Raw genomic sequence first — 20,400 nt, 5'->3', positions numbered from 1 at the left:
GAGATCAGAGTGGCGAATATATTAGTAAACCCAATGACATATTTATTGAAAAGTATGGCTATCTTGGAATGACAGAGAAGTTAAAAACAAGGTTGAAATCAAATAGTCAAAATTAAAAAAAAATGTGTGGGAAGAAAGGGTGTGTTTAGTGTTAAGGTCTTCTAAGATATTGATAGAATTTAAATAGAAAAAGTGAATAAAAGAAGAAACCAGTCTTGAGGAATGTGCAACAATATAGATATTTGTGGAATGTGTCAACATGCTCGAAAGGAACGTGGGGAAGACGATCAGGTAGAGACCATTTCTAAGGTAGAGACCATTTCTAAGAGGTCTGAAATACCATGCCCTATTATGAGAAGGTTTATGGTATTTTAATCAGAATAATCATGGCTTGAGGAATATCTCCAATCAACCTGTGTACAATGTTGTTCTCTTAGTAAGACAGAGCTCATGCACTTATTCAAGTGTGGCACTTGTCTTATGATAGAAATATGAGAAGAACAGGTAAGAATAGGCTCTGAAAAGTGGAAATGCTTGGTTATTTTGTAAATATAATAACTAGTTATTTCTTGTAAGCCACAGACACACCCTTACTTCACTTAACAAAAAATGCACTTTTTAAATTCATGACTTAGAACTTGGAAAAAACAGAAAGCTAACTTATTATGGTAAATGCCTATAATTAGTTCACAAAGACAACATTTGCTGTCTAAAATGGGACTGAATACAGAAGCCCACATATTTTCCTGAGGCAAAATTCCCCATTTTCACGATGAAATTCAACTTGAAAGAAAATAGTTCCTTTTGTGTGCAATTGCTTTTTCCTTTGTGGCAAATCCCTTCACTGGGTTTGATTGTGAGAAATGATACATGAAACACCCAGTACTTCAACACCTTGAAAATATGCATTCTTTATTGGGATTTAAAAGATGGAAAGGTAACATTTCGCCAGTATTGAGAGTTCTGATTATAATCAACATGAACAATAGATATTTAAGAGACAGACCTAGGATTTTCATATATAAAAGGCTACATTAAATAAAATGTATGCCTGGATTACAACTTCTCTAAACAGTGGGAAATGCTTTCAAGGTATAAATTAATACAATGCGCTTGCACAGTGTAGTGACCATTTACCATGCTCTGGCTGAACAATGCCTGACTGACACAAGAGCCTTCCTGAGTCTGTCTGTCTGTCTGTCTGTCTCTCTAATGAAAGGCATCACCAAGCAAAATCAGGCAATTATCCTTAATCCCTCCCACTTACTCTTCCCCTATTTTGAATTCATGACTAAACCTTTAGATACTTTATCATCCCATTCATTCAGATTCCTTTCATGGACTGATGCAAATTATGTCTATTTTTCCTGATTGAATATTGTTCACCCTTCGTTAATTCAAGAAATAGTTACTGGGAATGTCTTAGTTCAAACTACTGTAACAAAATACCATAAACTAAGTGGTTTATACAATTTATTTCTTACAGTTTTGGATGCTTCAAATCTGAGCTCAGGGAACCAGTATAGATAGCCACGTTCTGGTGAGAGCCCTCTTCCAGATCGCAGATTGCCAACTTCTGCACAGAGCAGAGAGGAAGCAAGCTATATCCTGATTTACAAAGGCGCTAATCCCATTCAGGGGGCTTCCCTTTTATAATCTCATCTAATCTTAATGACCTCCCCAAAGATTCTGCCTCCTTATACCATAATATTGGGGGATGGGGTTTCAACGTAAGACTTTTAGGGGAACACAGATATTCAGTCCATAACAGGGGCATTCATTATGTGCCTGTCATTGTTCTAGGTATAGGGGACACAGTATTGAACAGAATAGACAAAAAATCCCTGACTTCATAGACCCATGTCCTAATGGGGCAAACACAAAATAAATAAGAAATGTTAGTAAAATATTTATAGTTTAGATAATTAAAAGTGCTAAGAAGGAAAAAAAAGTATAGAAGGGGAATGAGAAATTGTGGTGCTCAATTTTTAATCAGGTAGAGGGAGATGGCTTTACTGGGAGTTTGACATTTGACTACGCAATAAAGTTCAGGATGAACTATGAAAGCTGGGAGGAAAGAGTTCCGGGCAAAGAGAAAAGTAGGTGTAAATACCCTACAACATGTAAGAGTTATGTTTAAATAGATTCAGAGACTTCCTATTTCTGAAGAAGAGCATGTAAATAAATTTTATACAATATTCTAAAGGCCCTTCAAGATGTGGTTTCTAGACCTGGTATCTCCTTCCCCTGAGTGTTCCCTGTGCCCTTATTTCTTAGAAAGTGCCAGGCACTTTATCACCTCAGGCCCTTGCTCCAGCTTTTTCACTTTTTCTTCTTTTACCCACTTTTGTGTCTGACTAGTTTTCAGGGTTGTTGTTGTTGTTGTTGTTGTTGTTTTTTAGGACAAGTTTAAATGCTATCTTTTCAAAGAAGACCTCCTGGAACATCCTGTTATCTGGGATATGCAATTATTCACCTTTGCCTGCCTCCCTAGAGAAGCATCCTGATTCTTTCCTAACACAATCTGAGTGTCTTTTTTTTTCTTTTTTTCATTTCTTTATGCATCATTTTACTGTATGCTTGTGTCCTTATAAAGAAATAGGAAGGCAGAGATCTCCTGTACTGTTTTTCCTCCTTCTGGAATGGACTTTTCCCAGCTCATTCCATAGTTTAGGCATTGTTATTCCTTACTTCTCAGATCTAATGCCATCTCCTCAAAGATGAGCCTTCCCCCAAAGCAGCTTTCTTCAATTAGCTGTTCCCCAAATACAATGCCTTAAGAGACAGGCACACAATCTGAGGGTTAAGTGGCCTAGTGTAGGCAATATAGACAATACAGAGGAAAGGCTTTTATACGGAGGAAAAAAAATACATATTATACACACACACACACACACACACACACACGTGTGTGTGTGTGTGTGTGTGTGTGTGTGTGTGTGTGTGTCACTTAGAGAGTTAACACCTATAATGTATATAAATCTCCTAAATTCATTAAGAAGCAAACATTTCAGAGCAAAATTTGCAAATCATTTGACTATGAAACTCAGAAAATTCATCAAAATTACAATATAAAAAGACACTAACTTTTTTAAGGAAAAAACAAATTTCAAACACAATACTATAAACTCCATGTGGGGAGGAATTTGCATTTTTTGCTTTACCATTATATCTCTAGTCCTAATGTAAAATCTGACATCTGACACTGCGTGTGTGTGTGTGTGTGTGTGTGTTACTGTGTGTGTGTGTAATTAGCTATCATTTGTTCCTAAAAGATTCAAGAACATGAATATAGTTATGTAGTGTTGTGAATGTGTGGAAAAACAGACACTATTTTTAGGACTGGTGATTTGGGAATATCAAAACTGGAATTGTGTGTGCCCTTAACCCAGCTTTTTAACTCTAATAATTTATCTTACATCATGCCAAACATATGTAACAGAATGTTCACTTAAGCTCATTTGGTAACAGCAAATAATTTTAAAAAAAGTAAATTCACACAAACTGAGAAATGGTTAATGGGATTCTTCTGGGAATCCCAATGTAAGTTTTATATTTTGTCCAAAGAGGAAGCTGTCATATTTCTTCTTGTTTGAGAACCTATGGGATAAAATTTTCTTGTTCATTCTTGTTTCCTTGCTAATATTTTGATCTGTAAATTTTGTACATACTTTAAAAAAATTTTTTTAATGTTTATTTATTTTTGAGAGAGAAAGAGAGAGAGAGAGAGAGAGAGAGAGAGAGAGAGAAGAGGGGAGGGGCAGAGAGAGAAGGAGACACAGAATCTGAAGCAGGCTCTGAGCTGTCAGCATAGAGCCTGATGCAGGGTTCAAACTCATGAACCACGAGACCATGACCTGAGCTGAAGTTGGACACTTAACCGACTGAGCCACCCAGGCATCCCTTGTACACACTTTTTAATAAGCTGCTCTCTCTTTCATTTTTTTCTATTACATGCAATTGGTTTTTGTTATTTCAAGGCCTAGTTAGAACTATGGCCATTCATTCATAGTCAACAGATATTTATGGAATGCCCACTATATGGAAGGTATTAGACCAAACAATGATTCATACTATTTTGACAGAATATTTCTATGTCCTCATTTATATACTCAAAGTGGTAGATAAATCTGAATATTTTTATGAGGATAGTGAAATATTTATAGTATAGTGAAATTAAGGCTGTAAAAAGACCAGTGAGAGATTTACTTCCTTTTGGCAATGCTAGGCATTCTAGAAAACAATCAAACACTAAATTGGTGAGTTTCTATTGGGCTGTCTTATCAAATATCATCACATCATTTGGAGCTATTGGAGTATCTAAAATAATCTTGTATAATACTTTTAATTATTATATCAGTAATTTTCAACCAGGATAACTTTGCCTCCCAAAGGACATTTGGCAAAGTCTGGAGACATTTTTTGATTATCATGACTGGGGTGTTGGGTCTTATAGTGAATAGAGGTCCAGGGATACCGTTAAATATCCTGCAAGGCATACAACAACAAAAGACATATTGAATCCCAAATATCAATAGTACCAATGTTAGGAAACCTTGATTTATATGGTTAATATAAATGGTCTATGCCCTATGACTCTTCAAATAATCTACAGAAGAAAAAGTGGATATGCTACACGGGATATTTTCATAAGGAATTAGACCAAAGAAGATAGAATCATTATTTTGTACATTTAATAAAAAGTGTATAATATTTATTCACATTATTCTTTGATTTGTAACAGTTTGATTAAATTACAATTGCAATCAGTTAAAACCATTAAGTGCAAACCTGGCTGGCTTCTCAAGTATCTAAGGATACACAGCTGGAATGAAAACAGATGGAAGGTGTAAATGAGAAGATTCAATTAACATTTTTCCATCTAGTACATGTTTCACAAAGAAAATCCCCTGAGATTGAAAATGAGACCTTAATTCAAGAAATATGGTGCCTTTTTGCCATGTTAAGAATAAAAATCCTTTAACATCTTTTTATGTCATTTGGTGTTCAGACCAAATCTATGTCCTTAAGGTCAAGACACAAATGTGATAACAAAGAAATTCTAAGCTAAGAGCTACAAAATTACTATACATTAGAACACTAACCAATTTAGTGGCAGCCTATTTTTTTCAGGAGTCTTTCTCTACTCCTAATAGCATTATAATTGTTATTATAAGATTAGATTTGACACGATGATTCCTAAGAATGAACATAATAAAAACACACCATTTATTATAGTGCTAGCAATTATCTTGCTGTGCCTTCATCAACATCTACAGGGATCAATGAAATGTAGTTAATCAGATCTGTTTGAAACATCCTTATTTTGAAAGTTTAATGCCTCTTTCAATGCTAATTTAAACTATACTGAAAACTGAGTTTGGCCATTCATAAGGCTGAGATTGCTTTTCAAATGTCTCTTAGGGATCAACAAATAATTGTCAAAAGATTAGCTGGTGGACAGAGGCAAGGTTATGTATATATTCACTTCAATTATTTCAACTGCTCAAAGTGTTGTAGATTTTTTTTCAGAATAAAACATTGTAATTTTATGTCCAGTATTTAGCAGGGCTCTTTCAGATTTCAAGAAAAAGATGGATGTTCGACTTACTGTGGGATGAACTGGAGGAATACATGGGGATGCAAGGAAATAGAGACTCGTAGGCAGCAGCTGTGTCCCACAGGCCAACCTACTACACCGTTCTCATGGACCAGCTTTTCTTTGTTGATGCTTCTACCTCCATTGCAATTTACTACTACCATTTCCACCACCATTTCCTCCTGAGAGCTTCTGCTTGTGGGTTTCCATGCATCTTATCCTTTCTGTTCTACTTTAACGTAGACTACTTCTCTGTGTCATTCATATCCAGACTCCCCAACAAGAAGGTTCTGTTTAAGCTGGAAATTTACTAACCAGAAGAAAGAATTCCTGGTAGTCAGTTTTCCGTGGTCAGACCTCTACACAGGCAATTGGTTCCTCCTGTCTATTCCATAGATGGCTGTCAATTCCTTACCCGATGAGTTTGCCTAGGATTGCAGGTTAATGGGCATTGAGCATAGTAATGACATGGAAGATGAGGAACAATTGCAGCCCTCTTTCAGACATGAGCTATTGTGATATGCACCTGGAGTTCCATGGACTTCTCTTGAGTTTATCCAGTTATCAATAATTGGGGTAATTTATATTCCTGATATCACAGTTTGACATTTTATCTTGAAGAAACGAAATCTTACCTCAAGCAAAATGTAAACAAGATGAAATTAAAAAAAAAAGATATTGTAAATATTTGTCAGTACTTCATAAAGCAGCCATCATTAGACCTTCTCCCTGAAGTTGGGACAACTGGAATACCATACAATATTTCACTAAACATCAAAAAAACAATCAAAAAACAAACATATAACTCAGATTATCCAGGGCAGAGAATGCAAGTGTGTAAGTACTTGTAGGGGTAGATCTTGATATGAGCAGGCAAACAAAGAAACAAACAAAAAAATCCTTTATCATGGAAAAATAATGACAGGTAAGAGATTAAGTAATGGGATGCTTTTGTCACAGAAAAATAATGGATAGTGACAAATGAGATATTTTTAAAATACAAACTAGGAACAAGTTTCACGAAATATCAGCATAACAGGGTTATTTGGTGGTACAACATACATTTGGCCAATAAATAATAAAGAAAAATAAAAACTATGCTTTTGAACTTGTAAAATGGTATGAGATAAAAGTACAAATGCCTGACAAAAGCATGAATAAGCCTATGAAAAATAGGCACACAATAGTTCATTTATATCCTTTTAGTTTTTCTGAGACATCGACTTTTCAGAGTGATAGTAGGATAGATAATTTTCAACCCAATAATAATGTATTTTTGCTGAATTCAAATAGACTATTGATTTAAAAGGTCCATGTAACATTATTTAACATGGCATTCCCTCTCTTTTTTTAATACACAACTCACTTTCTTCAGAATACATGTTAAATTTGGAGAAATGCTAACATTTCATAAAATACTCTTTGGAAAACTTTTTTTTTCATTCTTTGTATACAGGCAGATTTTATGTTCTGCAATATAATGTTAGAGTTTACTTTGCACCACTATTAATTATATGAATGTAATTAAATCAATGACCTAATATATACTCTAAGGTTATACTACAATGTATTAAAAATAACAGAGTGAATTTCCTTTCAAATTTAGACTAATTGTTCCTTTTTTGTACCTTCGGAAAAATAATGCCTATTTCCAAAATTGACAAGACAAATAAACTTTTAAAAATTCTTTAAAAGACACAAGTGCCACTATGACTATATTACATGTGTTAATTAATCTTAATTGTTATAAATTAGAATTGAGAATAAAAATACTTGCTGAAAAATACAAAATATATCAACATTGTAGGTAGCCCATAAAGAAAAGTATCATATAATAGCTGATATCAAATCAACTTCTCCACATTTAATTGAGAGAATAGTCACTCAGAATTATAAGGGATAATTTTGAATTGAGTTATTTGACCTGTAATTTAAAAAACTCAAACTACTCTGTTTATTAATCCCTGGTTATCAAACCTTCCTTAGTAGCCAGGAAAAATCCTTAAATTTTAAAAGTAACACAATGATTTATATAAAAACTTATCAATTATACATATTTAAATTTTTTCTGTGATTAACTCATGTATGCAAACACAACAATATTTACTTATAATGGGAAAACATTTAGAAGAGCCTCCATTTTTAACAACATGACATTGAGTGAGTAAAATATCAGAAATTCGTATGACAGGATACTATTAATCCCCACATCAAATTTACCGAATCAGCTCCCCAAGGGTAGTTCAGGGGTCTGTTAATTATTGATGTTCTGATAGTCACCAGAAGAAACCATCATTATTAGACAAGATGTTTAATGACTTTAAGACAAAGTCACAGTGTATTATTCTGCAAAAATGCAAGTTAAAATGTTCACAGGGTGAGCTAATTTCTGTGTAAAACCTTCACTTAAGTATGTGTACCCACACACACATGTGTATGCACATACACACATACACACATATACACACACTTTATAATAAAAAGTTATTTTTAAAATAGAAGATGATCTTCCAAGCACAGTGGTTGGCAATTGGATACAGGAGAAAGTTCAGACCAAGTGGAAAAAGAGCAGAATCCAAAAAGCTTGATTGTATACCCTGATTACAGCCATGACAACTGATGAGAATTGGAAGCAAATTTAAAGACATATAACTAGGAGGACTTTGATGTGTTCAGGCTGGTTTAAAATTGCTCAAGCACTTACTTAAAAAAAGTTTAATGTTCATTTATTCTTGAGAGAGTCAGAGCATGAGCGGGGGAGGGAGAGAGACACATACACAACCAGAATGAGAAGCAGGCTCCAGGCTCTGAGCAGTCAGCACAGAGCCCCATATGGGGCTCGAACTCATGAACGATGAGATCATGACCATGAGATCATGACCTGAGCAGAACTCGGACAGTTAACCAACTGAGCCACCCAGGCACCCCTCAAGCACTTACTTTTAAAAAGTAACAGTAATAAGTGGTGCTGTTGGCATAAAGTTAAACCTGGATTCATTAAAAAACAAAACAACAAAAAATGTGTGGGAATGTTGTGGTTAGCAAGCAGCAGCAATCTTTAAGTCAGCGTTACAGGTGCAGGCAGAGAAGTCTGAGATGGATCATAGAAAGCAGGTGAGGCCTGGGCGCTTGGGTGCCTTAGTCGGTTAAGTGTCTGACTCTTGATATCTGCTCAGCTCATGATCTCAGCATTCATGAGTTTGAGCCCCACATCAAGCCAAGCTGATCTCTCCCTCTCTCTGCCCCTCCCTTGCTTATGCTCGCTCACTCTCGCTCTCTGAAAATAAATAAAACAAGAAAGAAGGAAGGAAGGAAGGAAAGAAAGAAAGAAAGAGAAAGAAAGAAAGAAAGAAAGAAAGAAAGAAAGAAAGAAAGAAAGAAAGAAAGAAAGAAAGAAAGAAAGAAAAAAGAAAGAAAGAAGCCAGGGGATTCCCAGGCAGGCTCCTTTCAGGAAAATGGGGTAATGAGGAGAGGACTTCGGGCCCCAAAGAGAGGTGGGAAGTAGACAGTTCTTCTAAGCCCAGTCCTCCAGCTCAGAGCCTGCTGCCTTACTATCACCATTTACAGTGAGAGTCTATGCAAAGAGAGGACAGTTGGAGACGGAGGACATCAGACCTGCTGTTAGAGAGGGTGATAAGCATCCTCAGTTGGAGTGAAGTAAAATCAGGCTCCCTGCCCACAGCCTGCAATCTCTAACCAAACATAAGGAAAGATATGTGAAGCCCATCTGAAACCAGCAACCTGATAACCCACCTGCCAGACTATTAATGCATCTGCTGGATCTTTCCTGGGACCCTGATATGTATGACCCATTGATGCCCCAATTTCCTGTTTGGCTTTTTAAACATTTCACCTTTACTGAGGTATTATTGACATATAAAAGTATAGGATAGTTAAAGTGTACCTAGTGATTATTTGATGTCCATAAACACGTTGTGAAAGGATTTCCCACACATGATAATTAACACATCCATCAACACCTGACATGTCTATCTTTGTGTGAGAAAATTTAAGTTCTACTCTCTTGGTAAATTTCAATTACATAATATAGTGTTAACTATAGTCAGCATGTGTTATTAGATCCTCAGACTTTATTCATCTTATAGCTGAAAGTTTGTACCCTTTTATCAACCTCTCCCTATTTCTCCCACTGCCCCCTCCAACCTGTGCTTGACAACCATTTTTCTACTTTTTCTAGGAGATTCTGCCTTTTTTTTTTTTAAAGATTCCACACATACATGATACCATGCAGTATTTGCCTTTGTCTGGCTTACTTTAGTTAACACAATACCCTCAAGTTCCATCCATTGGAAACAGCAGGATTTCCCTCTTTCTTATGGTTGAATAATATTCCATTATAATATTATTATATATAATGGGATATTATTATTGTTATTACTAGAATAATATTGCACATATCATATCTTCTTTATCCATTCATCCACTGATGGATTTTTATGTAGTCTCCATGTCTTGTTTATTGTGAATATTGCTGCAAGAAACATGGGAGTGCGGATATCTCTTTAAGATCCTGTTTTCATTTCCTTCAGATATATACCCAGAAGTGGGACCACTGGATCATATGGTAGTTCTATTTTTTGAGGAACCTCCATGTTGTTTTCCATAGTGGCTGTACCAATTTACATTCTCCGTATGTTTTTAACTTTAAATGGTATTGCTTTTACATTATATAATTTTTAGAAAGATCAACTCATTAATCTGTTGACTTCAAAACAAGAAGATACCGATTTCCATATTAATTATCATTTTTTAAGACAAATTGTGTTAGTTTCTTATACACTGCTCTTAACAAATAACCATGTACTTAATGGCTTAAAATACTACAAATTTATTCTCTAACTGTTCTAGAGGTCAGAAGCCCAAAATGGTCTCACTGGGCTGAAACCAAGGTGTTGGTATGGCTGCACTCTAGCCAGTGGATCTAGAGGAGAATCAGTTACCTTGGCATTTTGAAGTCTTACTCTTTGGCTCATAGCCCCTTCTTCCATTTTCAAAGCCAACAGCATCTTCACATCTCTTTCTGCTTTCATTCTCACATAGCCTTCTTCAACTTCTGCTTGTGTGTAATCTCTCTCTGCCTTTCCTTTGTAAGGACATTTATGACTCCATTTAGGGCCCATCCAAGTAGCCCAGGAAAGTATCCCCATCTCAAGATCTTGAACTTAATCACATGTGCAATGATACTTTTTCAAACATAGAAGGTAATGTTTACAGTTTCACACTCACAGAATGAGTCTCAGATATATTAGCAACAATGGATGGCACTCCTTCCTTAGAAGCTAAGGCCCAGGTCCTTTGGTCCTATCTCTGACATCCTTGAGATACTGACACCAATTTAACTATGTGCTCTCTGCAACACAACTCTGCAGAACCTTTGCTCAAGCTTCTAAGTTCTGATAACCCTAACTTCTTCCCCTTCCCCCCAGTCCAATAGCTGGTAGCTGCCTGTTGTAGTTATTATCTCTGATACCTACATGTTTTATTTTTGCCTTTGTAGTGTAAAACCTAGTTAAGTCATTTCTTATGTTATATTCTCTTTGATAAAAAAGAAAAGTGTGGTATGTGTTGATATGAGTTCATACTCATATCAGTTTTATTCTGAGTACTTCAACCTCAACTACAAAATGTTATTATAATATAAAGTACAAAATTATTCACATACACACACAGGCACAATGGTAATTATAAGCAAGAGCTAAACATTTCTTCATGTCAATTTCCTAACCTGTAAATTGTACCAGATAAAAATAGCAAGCACTAAGTCCCAAAACTTGTGCAATGTATCATTCACAGTGATCACAGGGAAATTTATAGATATATGTGAACCTATAACTGAATACAAGCAAAATACAGAACAAATATATGTGATTATGTTAAAGGGTTTTCTAAAAATCAATAAGTTCAATGTATATTTATGATGAAACATATCTGAAAACTGAATTAAAATAAATATACTTAATCTGCTAAAGAGTGTCTATAAAACACCTACAATTTATCCTATAAAACACCTACAATTTAAGAATCAAAATTCTTCCTCTTCAGGTTGGAAAAAAAAAACAGAATAATGTGCACCATAAGCACATCTATTATATAGTGCTGGAAGTTCCGGACCAAATAAAAAGACTGTAAAAAAACATATAAATATTGAACAAGGAGTACAATTTTCATTATTTTCAGGAGACACAATTGTGTGATGTATAAAATCTCAAAGAATCTACAATATTTTTTTTTTTTTTTTTTTTTTTTTTTTTTTTTTTTTTTTTTTTTTTTTAGAATCTACAATATTTTTTAATTAAAAAGGATTTTTAGCGGCTTAGCCACAACAATTTCTTACTTGACACATCTCCAAAGGCAAAGGAATTAAAAGCAAAAACGAACTATTGGGACCTCATGAAGATAAAAAGCTTCTGCACTGCAAAGGAAACAATCAACAAAACTAAAAGGCAACCAACGGAATGGGAAAAGATATTTGCAAATGACATATTGTACCAAGGGCTAGTATCCAAAATTTATAAAGAACTCACCAAACTCCACACCCGAAAAACAAATAACCCAGTGAAGAAATGGGCAGAAAACATGAATAGACACTTCTCTAAAGAAGACATCCAGATGGCCAACAGGCACATGAAAAGATAGCGTCACTCCTCACCATGGAAATACAAATCAAAACCACACTGAGATACCACCTCACGCCAGTCAGAGTAGCTAAAATGAACAAATGAGGAGACTATAGATGCTGGCGAGGATGTGGAGAAACAGACACCATCTTGCACTGTTGGTGGGAATGCAAACTGGTGCAGCCAATATGGAAAACAGTGTGGAGGTTTCTCAGAAAATTAAAAATAGATCTACCCCATGACCCAGAAATAGCACGGCTAGGATTTACCCAAGGGATACAGGAGTGGTGATGCATAGGGGCACTTGTACCCCAATGTTTATAGCAGCACTTTCAACAATAGCCAAATTATAGAAAGAGCCTAAATGTCCATCAGCTGATGAATGGATAAAGAAATTGTGGTTTATATACACAATGGAATACTATGTAGCAGTGGGAAACAATGAAATATGGCCTTTTGTAGCAACATGGATGGAACTGGAGTGTTATGCTAAGTGAAATAAGCCATACAGAGAAAGACAGATACCATATGTTTTCACTCTTATGTGGATCCTGAGAAACTTAACAGAAGGAGGTGAAGAAAAAAAAAAGAGAGTGGGGGGAGCCAAATCATAAGAGACTCTTAAAAACTGAGAATAAACTGAGGGTTGATGGTGGGTGGAAGGGAGAGGAAAGTGGGTGATGGGCATTGAGGAGGGCACCTGTTGGGATGAGCACTGGGTGTTGTATGGAAACCAATTTGACAAAAAATTTCATAAATAAAAAAGAACAAGGTAAAGACCATATTGGTACACCTGACCCATCTACAGGTGCAGGTAAAAATAATAATAATAAAATAAAAAGGATTTTTAGCAAAGTTGCTGGGGATTTCGGCATAATGTATCTCTATATGTTAGCAATCAACAGAAAACATATTTAAAATCATTTCATTAATAATACTATAAAAAAGTAAACATACTAATCTAAGGAAATATATGCAATCCATTATGCTAAAGACTAAGCAATATAGATGAGGGCAATTAGAGAAGTCATAATCAGTGGAAACATCATTTTGGAAGAGTCAATATTTTTAACATATCAATTCACCCCAGACTGAAATGCTGTGTGAATTAAACCCAATGCTAATCAAAATGTGTACATGTATGTACATACATAATGTGTACATGTGGATGTTGAAAAGTTCTTTCTGAAATGTATATAAAGATGCAAGGCAATTTTGAAGAACGTAGAAGATCTGAATTATCAGTCATCAAGTTTGCCATGGAACTACTTTATGTAAAGACAGGGTGAGATTATTAGAAGATGAGAAAAACAAATAAATGATACAGAATAGAGAGCCTGGAAGGAGAGTCACACATATATGGTCACCTGAATTATGACAAATACAACATGATACAATGGGAGAAAGGGTGGCCACTTCAAATGATGGTGATGAATCATTTGGAGAAAAAAAAGAATATAAAAATAAATCTTGAAAAATGAACTTTGACCTCAACTCACCATATATAAAATTTAAGGAAGATTACAAATTTAAATGTGAAAGTTCAAACAACAAAATGTCTGTAAAAAACAAAGAAGTATATCTCTGTGACCTTAGAGTAGGAAAATATTTCTTAAAATTTTTTTTAATTCTTTATTTTTGAGAGAGAGCCAGTGAGACAAAGTGCGAGAGGGGAAAGAACAGATAGAGAGGGAGACACAGAATCTAAAGTGGGATCCAGGTTCTGAACTGTCAGCACAGAGCCGACTCAGGGCTCGAACTCATGAACCCTGTGATCATGACATGAGCCAAAGATGGACGCTTAAGTGACTGAGCCATCCAGGTGCTCTGGAAAATATTTCTTATAGGAGACTAAAGAAATAACCATAAAAACAAAGATTACTACCTTTGGATTTGTCAATATTGAAGACAGTTTTCACTCTTTTTTTTGTTTGTTTGTTTACTTATTTTGAGAGAGGGAGACAGAACACAGGAGTGAGAGAGGGGCAGAGAGAGAGGGTGAGAGAGAGAATCCTAAGCAGGCTCAGCACTGTCAGCATGGAGCCCAGTGCAGAGCTGGAACTCATGAACACTGAGATCATGACCTGGGCTGAAATCAAGATTCCGACACTTAAAGACTGAGGCACCCAGCTGCCCCTAAGATAGTTTTTACTTTTAAGAGATCATTTTTTAATGATCTGAAAGGCAAGCCATTGACTGAGGCGATATATGTGCAAAATGAATTCATATTCAGAGTAGAAAAAGAACCCCTCTGTATCAAAAAGAAAAGAACAGAAAAATAAAAAATCAAAGGGGCAAAAATTTGATCAGACACCTCACTAAAAAGGATATCCAAGTAAACAATAAATATATTTGATTTTCTTTAGAATTTGATGTTTATCAAGTCTTCAGTCTTCCTGTCTAACTGAAATGCAAATTAAAACCCCCTTCAGATGTCACTCCACTTGTACTAGAGCAGCTAGAATTAGAGACTATCAATCCAGGTTTTGATGAGACTGTGGAAAAACTGGAACATTCAAGTAGGTAAACTGGAAGTTTCTGACAAAAACTAACACATGCGTAGTGTATGGCCCAGTAGGTTTAACAGAATTTGGTATATGTTGGGTGAAATCTAATGCTTTTGCCACAAACTACATGTAAAAGTGTGTTTATAGCAACTTTGTTCATAATAGATGAGAATTACAAATACCATACAGGCCCATCAACATTAGAATGGGTAAACAACAACAACAACAACAACAATAACAAAACTGTGATAATTTATGCTGTGAAAAGCTATGAAATCATGAGATGAATGACTTCTCTCCTTGCTGCAGAAAGGAAGGATCTCACGGAAGAAAAATTGAGCAGAAGTAACCAACACCCAAAGAGTCAATACCATGAGATTTAATTTACGTGAAGATTCAACAGGCAAGACTCAACTATAGTGATGATAGATCAGAATAGTAGTTTCCTTTCTGGGGGAGCGTATTGACTGGGAAGGAGAATAAGGAGGTTTCTGGGATACAAGAAATATTTTATATGCTGATTTCAGTATTTTAGTACATACATCTGTAAAAACTCGTCAAGTTGTGTACTTGAGATTGGTATAGTATACTGTACAAAAGTTATAGGTTATACTGAAATAAATATTTGAAAATATAGCAATAAAAATAGCAACACTCAAAGCTCACTTCTCTGAACCAGGCATTGTTCTAAGCACTGTATACATATTAACTCACTCAATCTTCACATCAATTCTCTTTTATGGCTAAGTTCATCCCTGTTTTTTTGCCTCTTTGAGGAATAGGGAGTCCAGTCCTGAGTCTGGACTCAAATGCTGTATGACAGCCTACTTTATTGAAAGTCATTGGGAGTTATAAAGTTCAGTTGTATGTAACTGTAGGTTTCCTGAGCATGACTTAATCACAAAGTGCTTTTATTTGTGACTCTCAGCCTTGCATTAATTTCATTCAGAGGGGTCCCATTACTTTCCTAGTCACTCATGAGTAACAAAAAATGTTCATTTATTTTACATTGCATAATAGAGATTTAATTCAGTAATTAAAATGCCCAATCTCGGGTAAAAATAAGAACTCAAAATTTGATTTGAGGCTTCTTCCCTCCACCCCAGTCAGGCCTAACACAGTTTGGCTGTCAGCTGTGTGGGGCGTAGCCAGCCATTTTCTTCTTTCTCTACCTTCTGTTTCCAGTCTGCAGAGGTTGATTTCAAGATCCATACAGAATTGTAGCAGGAAAGGAGGGCAGATAATACTTGGTTGGTAATGCCATGGCAATCTAGACACCTTGCTCTCTGAGCTTGACAGAAGTTGATAACTGTCTCTTCCTGGGTCTGTCTCCTGCACAACAGTGCACTTCCTTGTATGAGCAAGAGATGAAACAGAGCTCAGAAGTCAACTGCTGACTCTCCAGGTAAGAGTCCCAATGGGGCCAGATAACATATTTTTAAATATTTAAGGTTATATAAAAAACCTAATTGTTAAATAAACTTATAAGACAGCCCCCCAAATTTGCAAAACTATCTTTTTTATAGGATCCAGGATATTATTAAAAAGGATCTACTTTAATTATTCTTGTCCAGATCTGGGTAAGCTTTTACTTCTGGAAATGTTTAGATGAGAATTAAAATAAAGCCACAGAGTTCATTAGTTAGTATATTTTCCATAAAATGCATTGTATTTAATTAATTTCAATGCAAATATGTTGTTTCATTAAAATTTTCACATACTCTGCATTCTTTTGAAATAACAACTTAAAACAGAGTCAGCAAAATTCTTCTGTAAAATGCCAGAGAAAATATATTTTTGCCTTGAACAGTCAGAGTGACTCAACTTTGCTATTTTAACACTAAAATAGCCATCAACAAAAAGTAAACCAAGAAAGAAGCTATGTTCCAATAAAACTTTATTTACCAAAACAGGCAGCAAGTCATAGTTTGTCAAACCCTGACTAAGGTATTAAAAACTGGAAAGGTGATTATATTAAAAAAAATTTACGAGTTTTTATGCACTGTCAAAAATAATTTAGTAAACATAAGTATTTTTTATATTTTTCGTATATGTTCGCTAATGAGTTCTAATATTCAATATCACTCTAGTTGCCAATGTAAAGAAACAGCATTACATCTCACACTGGACCTAAGCACATACAAATGTAATATGAATTATTTTTTATTGTAAAATTCCTCAGACATCATGTGTGATTTTACACATTCTAATTGGTAGGTGCCCTCTTAAACAAGGAATCAGAACATAAAAAGATGCAAGAAAATGGAAATGGTATTTCATTATGCAAGTTTCTATTGAGTTTATGTTCTTTGAAAGGAAATGATTGGGCACATTAATAAGCTTATCTGTTGTCCCACCCAAGCTCTTCTGCCATTCTGGTCCCCCCTGCACTCTGAAGTGGTATCCACCTCTGATGTTGGCAGGGGCAAAACTCACAGGCCTCTGTAGATGGCATTTGGATGCAGTTGGCTTTTGTTTTGCGTGTTGGGGCAAGAGATGAGGGGAAGCCCTGGAGCCCTAGCCGTGCTGCGTGGTTCCGAGTAGGGCTGTCCTGTGCCAGGGAAGGATGCTGCAAATGAGCCAGAGGGAAGGGGACATAGCCACTTAGAAGTATATTGGGAACTTAGAGTTAGCTTCAAAGGCCAGTTGTTTTACCTTACACTAGTCCTTCCCAAATCTCAAAACTACCTTTGCATACAATAATCATCTGGGAAGCTTAACATAAACCAAATTTAACATATGTATGTGTATGCACACAAATTGCTTCGTCACTGAGTCGTGCTATATAACAGGTCTCCAAGGGACAGTTGGGATGTGTGTGCAAGAGTCTTCTTACAAACGTTTCTCCAGACGATTCTACTGTAAGCCAAGTTTGGGAACCACCCATCTAGAACATGTAAGAAAGAGAATTGATGGATCTCTTAAAACTATGATATTGCCCTGATTTACACAAGATCATTTTTTTAAGGAAAGCTTTGTTGCCTTGATTATAGTACTGTATGTCATTCGAGGGCCTCTCAGCCAAATTCCAGCATCCTGCCTCCCAGCTGTAGTACTACGAGAGTGGTTCTGAGAGTGGTTTAATAAGATGCACTGACAAGCTGCTTAGGCCTTAAAAACTTTTTAAAAAGCTAAAATACACTGTAGTGAGACCAGACAACTTTAGCACATACTGGGACCTCTTGGGGGCTATTGCTTCTCCCCTTGGGGGAAACCCCATGATGCTGCTCTTGGCACAATACAGGTACTTACAGCTCTGGAATCTGCTTACCCAAGAAGACATCTTGATGTCTTAACAATCAAACCAGTGGTTTAATATGGCATCCTGTATTTCTCTGATGATTTTTTCTATTAGGTTTTATAGCTATGATATCAATTCTATGCCCTCATTTGTGTATACATTTCTGGAGAGTAGAGATTTTGCCTAATTATCTATCATATTCTTAGTATACAGCACATTGCCTAATAGGTGCTCAAAAAATTTAAATCAAATTAGTATTTAATAAATACGTACACTCTCAATGCGAAGCAATTTTACTCAATGCTGCTGAGATAGCCCTTCACACAAGAGAAGGAAAAGAGAGATCTTTCCTCCCCCCTGCTGTTAGCTTTCACCTGAAGGAGGCAGCCATTTGGAAACACAGATTGAGTGTTTATATTGGGAGAATCTTTACTGTTCTAAACTATTATCTGAACAGAAGATCGAAATCATGGGCATTTCTATATAAGGTTCCTTCTCTTTTCTATCTGAGATCCCATAAGAACAATTGCTAGTTTGGCATGGGATATTTTGGGGTTCAACTATAAATAAATAAATGAATAAATAAATAAATAGGTTTATAACTTAGTTTTCTGTTTCCTGTCAATATATGTAAATCTATTGATTATAGAGTTACACTATTTTGAAAAATGTACTGGGCTATTTTAAAATGTGGACCATAAACTATGTGTTTCTTTGTACCCAGGTCACAGGCTTCTGCGGGGATGGAGTGATACTGGGAGGAAAGGCAAAAGTTCCGTGCAGGCTTCTGCCACTGGAGCCCTCAATAGCTGCAAATGTACTTAAAACTGGGATCTTGAATTACATTAGATTGTTATTGAAAATTGTTACAGAACATTCGCTTCTTTGTACGTATTTTATTCTGTCATTAAATTCAGATTGAAAAGCCTCCCTGAGTCTCCTTCTTTAGGCACCCCTCGCCCTCTTCACCTCCAGCCACTCCACCACTTTCTCTGTCTCCTATGTTTTACCTGCCATCTGGAACCACTTCCCTGCCTCTTTGGACTTAATTGACTCTTTTCAAATCGCATCTCTAGCCCCCATCGCTCCAGTCCGCCTTATGACTCCTAACCTTACAGAAACAATCAGCCTCTTCTCTGGGAGCCTGGCTCCTTCTGCTAAAGTTCTTCTTGTCCTATCCAGCCTTTCCCACTCTTCTCCACTTAAGTGGCTCTCGGTAATCTCTGTGCTGTTGCTTGTTCCTTTTTTAAAGCTATTTAAAGAAGCAACTGCAAATGTCGCGGCATTGTTCCAGATACACGTGTACACGTGTGCAAAGCGCACAGAAGCGTATTTAATTGTGTTGCAACTTACATAATCAGTATGAGTCACTGAAGTAAAACCCATTAAGGAAAAATTATTCTCTAAGGAGTTAGAATATTGCGCTTGGGTGGCTTCTTCTTGGTCAGGAAGCAGAGCCGCATTTCTTAATTCATAATTGGCTTAAAAAGCTCAGAGAGGACATCTCAGTAGCGTAGTCGTAATATGTGCAAAGACTTACAGAAACACTCAGGATCAGCATTACACTCCCAACAAAAAAAATAGAGATTTTTTTCTACTTTGATTTCAAATTAAATCTAGTGATTAAAATATAAAAGCAAAAAGTGTTTATAAGTTAAAACAGTTCTTAAAATCTATCATGTATAAAAATATCAAGTGAATAAAATAATCAATATTAATGTTGAAAGAATACAATCTCTTTATGAAGCTTTGATATAAGAGAGAATGTTAGTGTAGAAATTCAGATGCTGAGATGCTACCCTAATTTTAAATCCTTAAACATCTGGTTTGGCAATTAAAATATCAATATAGTTTGAAAATGCATAATGCAGTTTTACATGCTTTTAACAATCTACAGAAAATAATTTCATCTTCATTTTAGGTTCTTTATCAGTGTGAAAGACAGCTGAAATAAGACTTAATGTTTCCTGGAATTTCGTATTCTTAAAAACTCACAAAATCCACTTTTACAAGGTCAGTTTTGACAAGAACATTTCTCATATTGTTGGAAGCTACAAACAGATGATTTGTGCATTCTGACTCAGAATATCATGCCCTTTGCCTCCTCACAGAAACCCAAATTAGTAGTAGCAAGAACATTACAAAGAGAGACGGATTTGAATAAAATTAAATCCTTACTAGATTTTTTTTCAGTTTTCCAGTAAAATAAAAGAAAATCTTTTTAGATTACTTCTATTGGCTTTTTGATGAACAAGATGATTAGACTCATTTAATAAATACTTATTGGCAAGCATAATGGTAGTGACCAGAGCTTTCTAAAACTCCCTTCTAGCCTCAAAGGTATCTCATTCTATCCAGCAAGGGAAAGCTGCATGGTTCCTAGCAAATAAAGCCAGGTGTGTAAGAGGTGATATG

The sequence above is a fragment of the Prionailurus viverrinus genome, chromosome A1 (assembly GCF_022837055.1).
Source record: "Prionailurus viverrinus isolate Anna chromosome A1, UM_Priviv_1.0, whole genome shotgun sequence".
Classification (NCBI taxonomy): Eukaryota; Metazoa; Chordata; class Mammalia; order Carnivora; family Felidae; genus Prionailurus; species Prionailurus viverrinus.
This window is presented reverse-complemented; position numbering follows the sequence as displayed.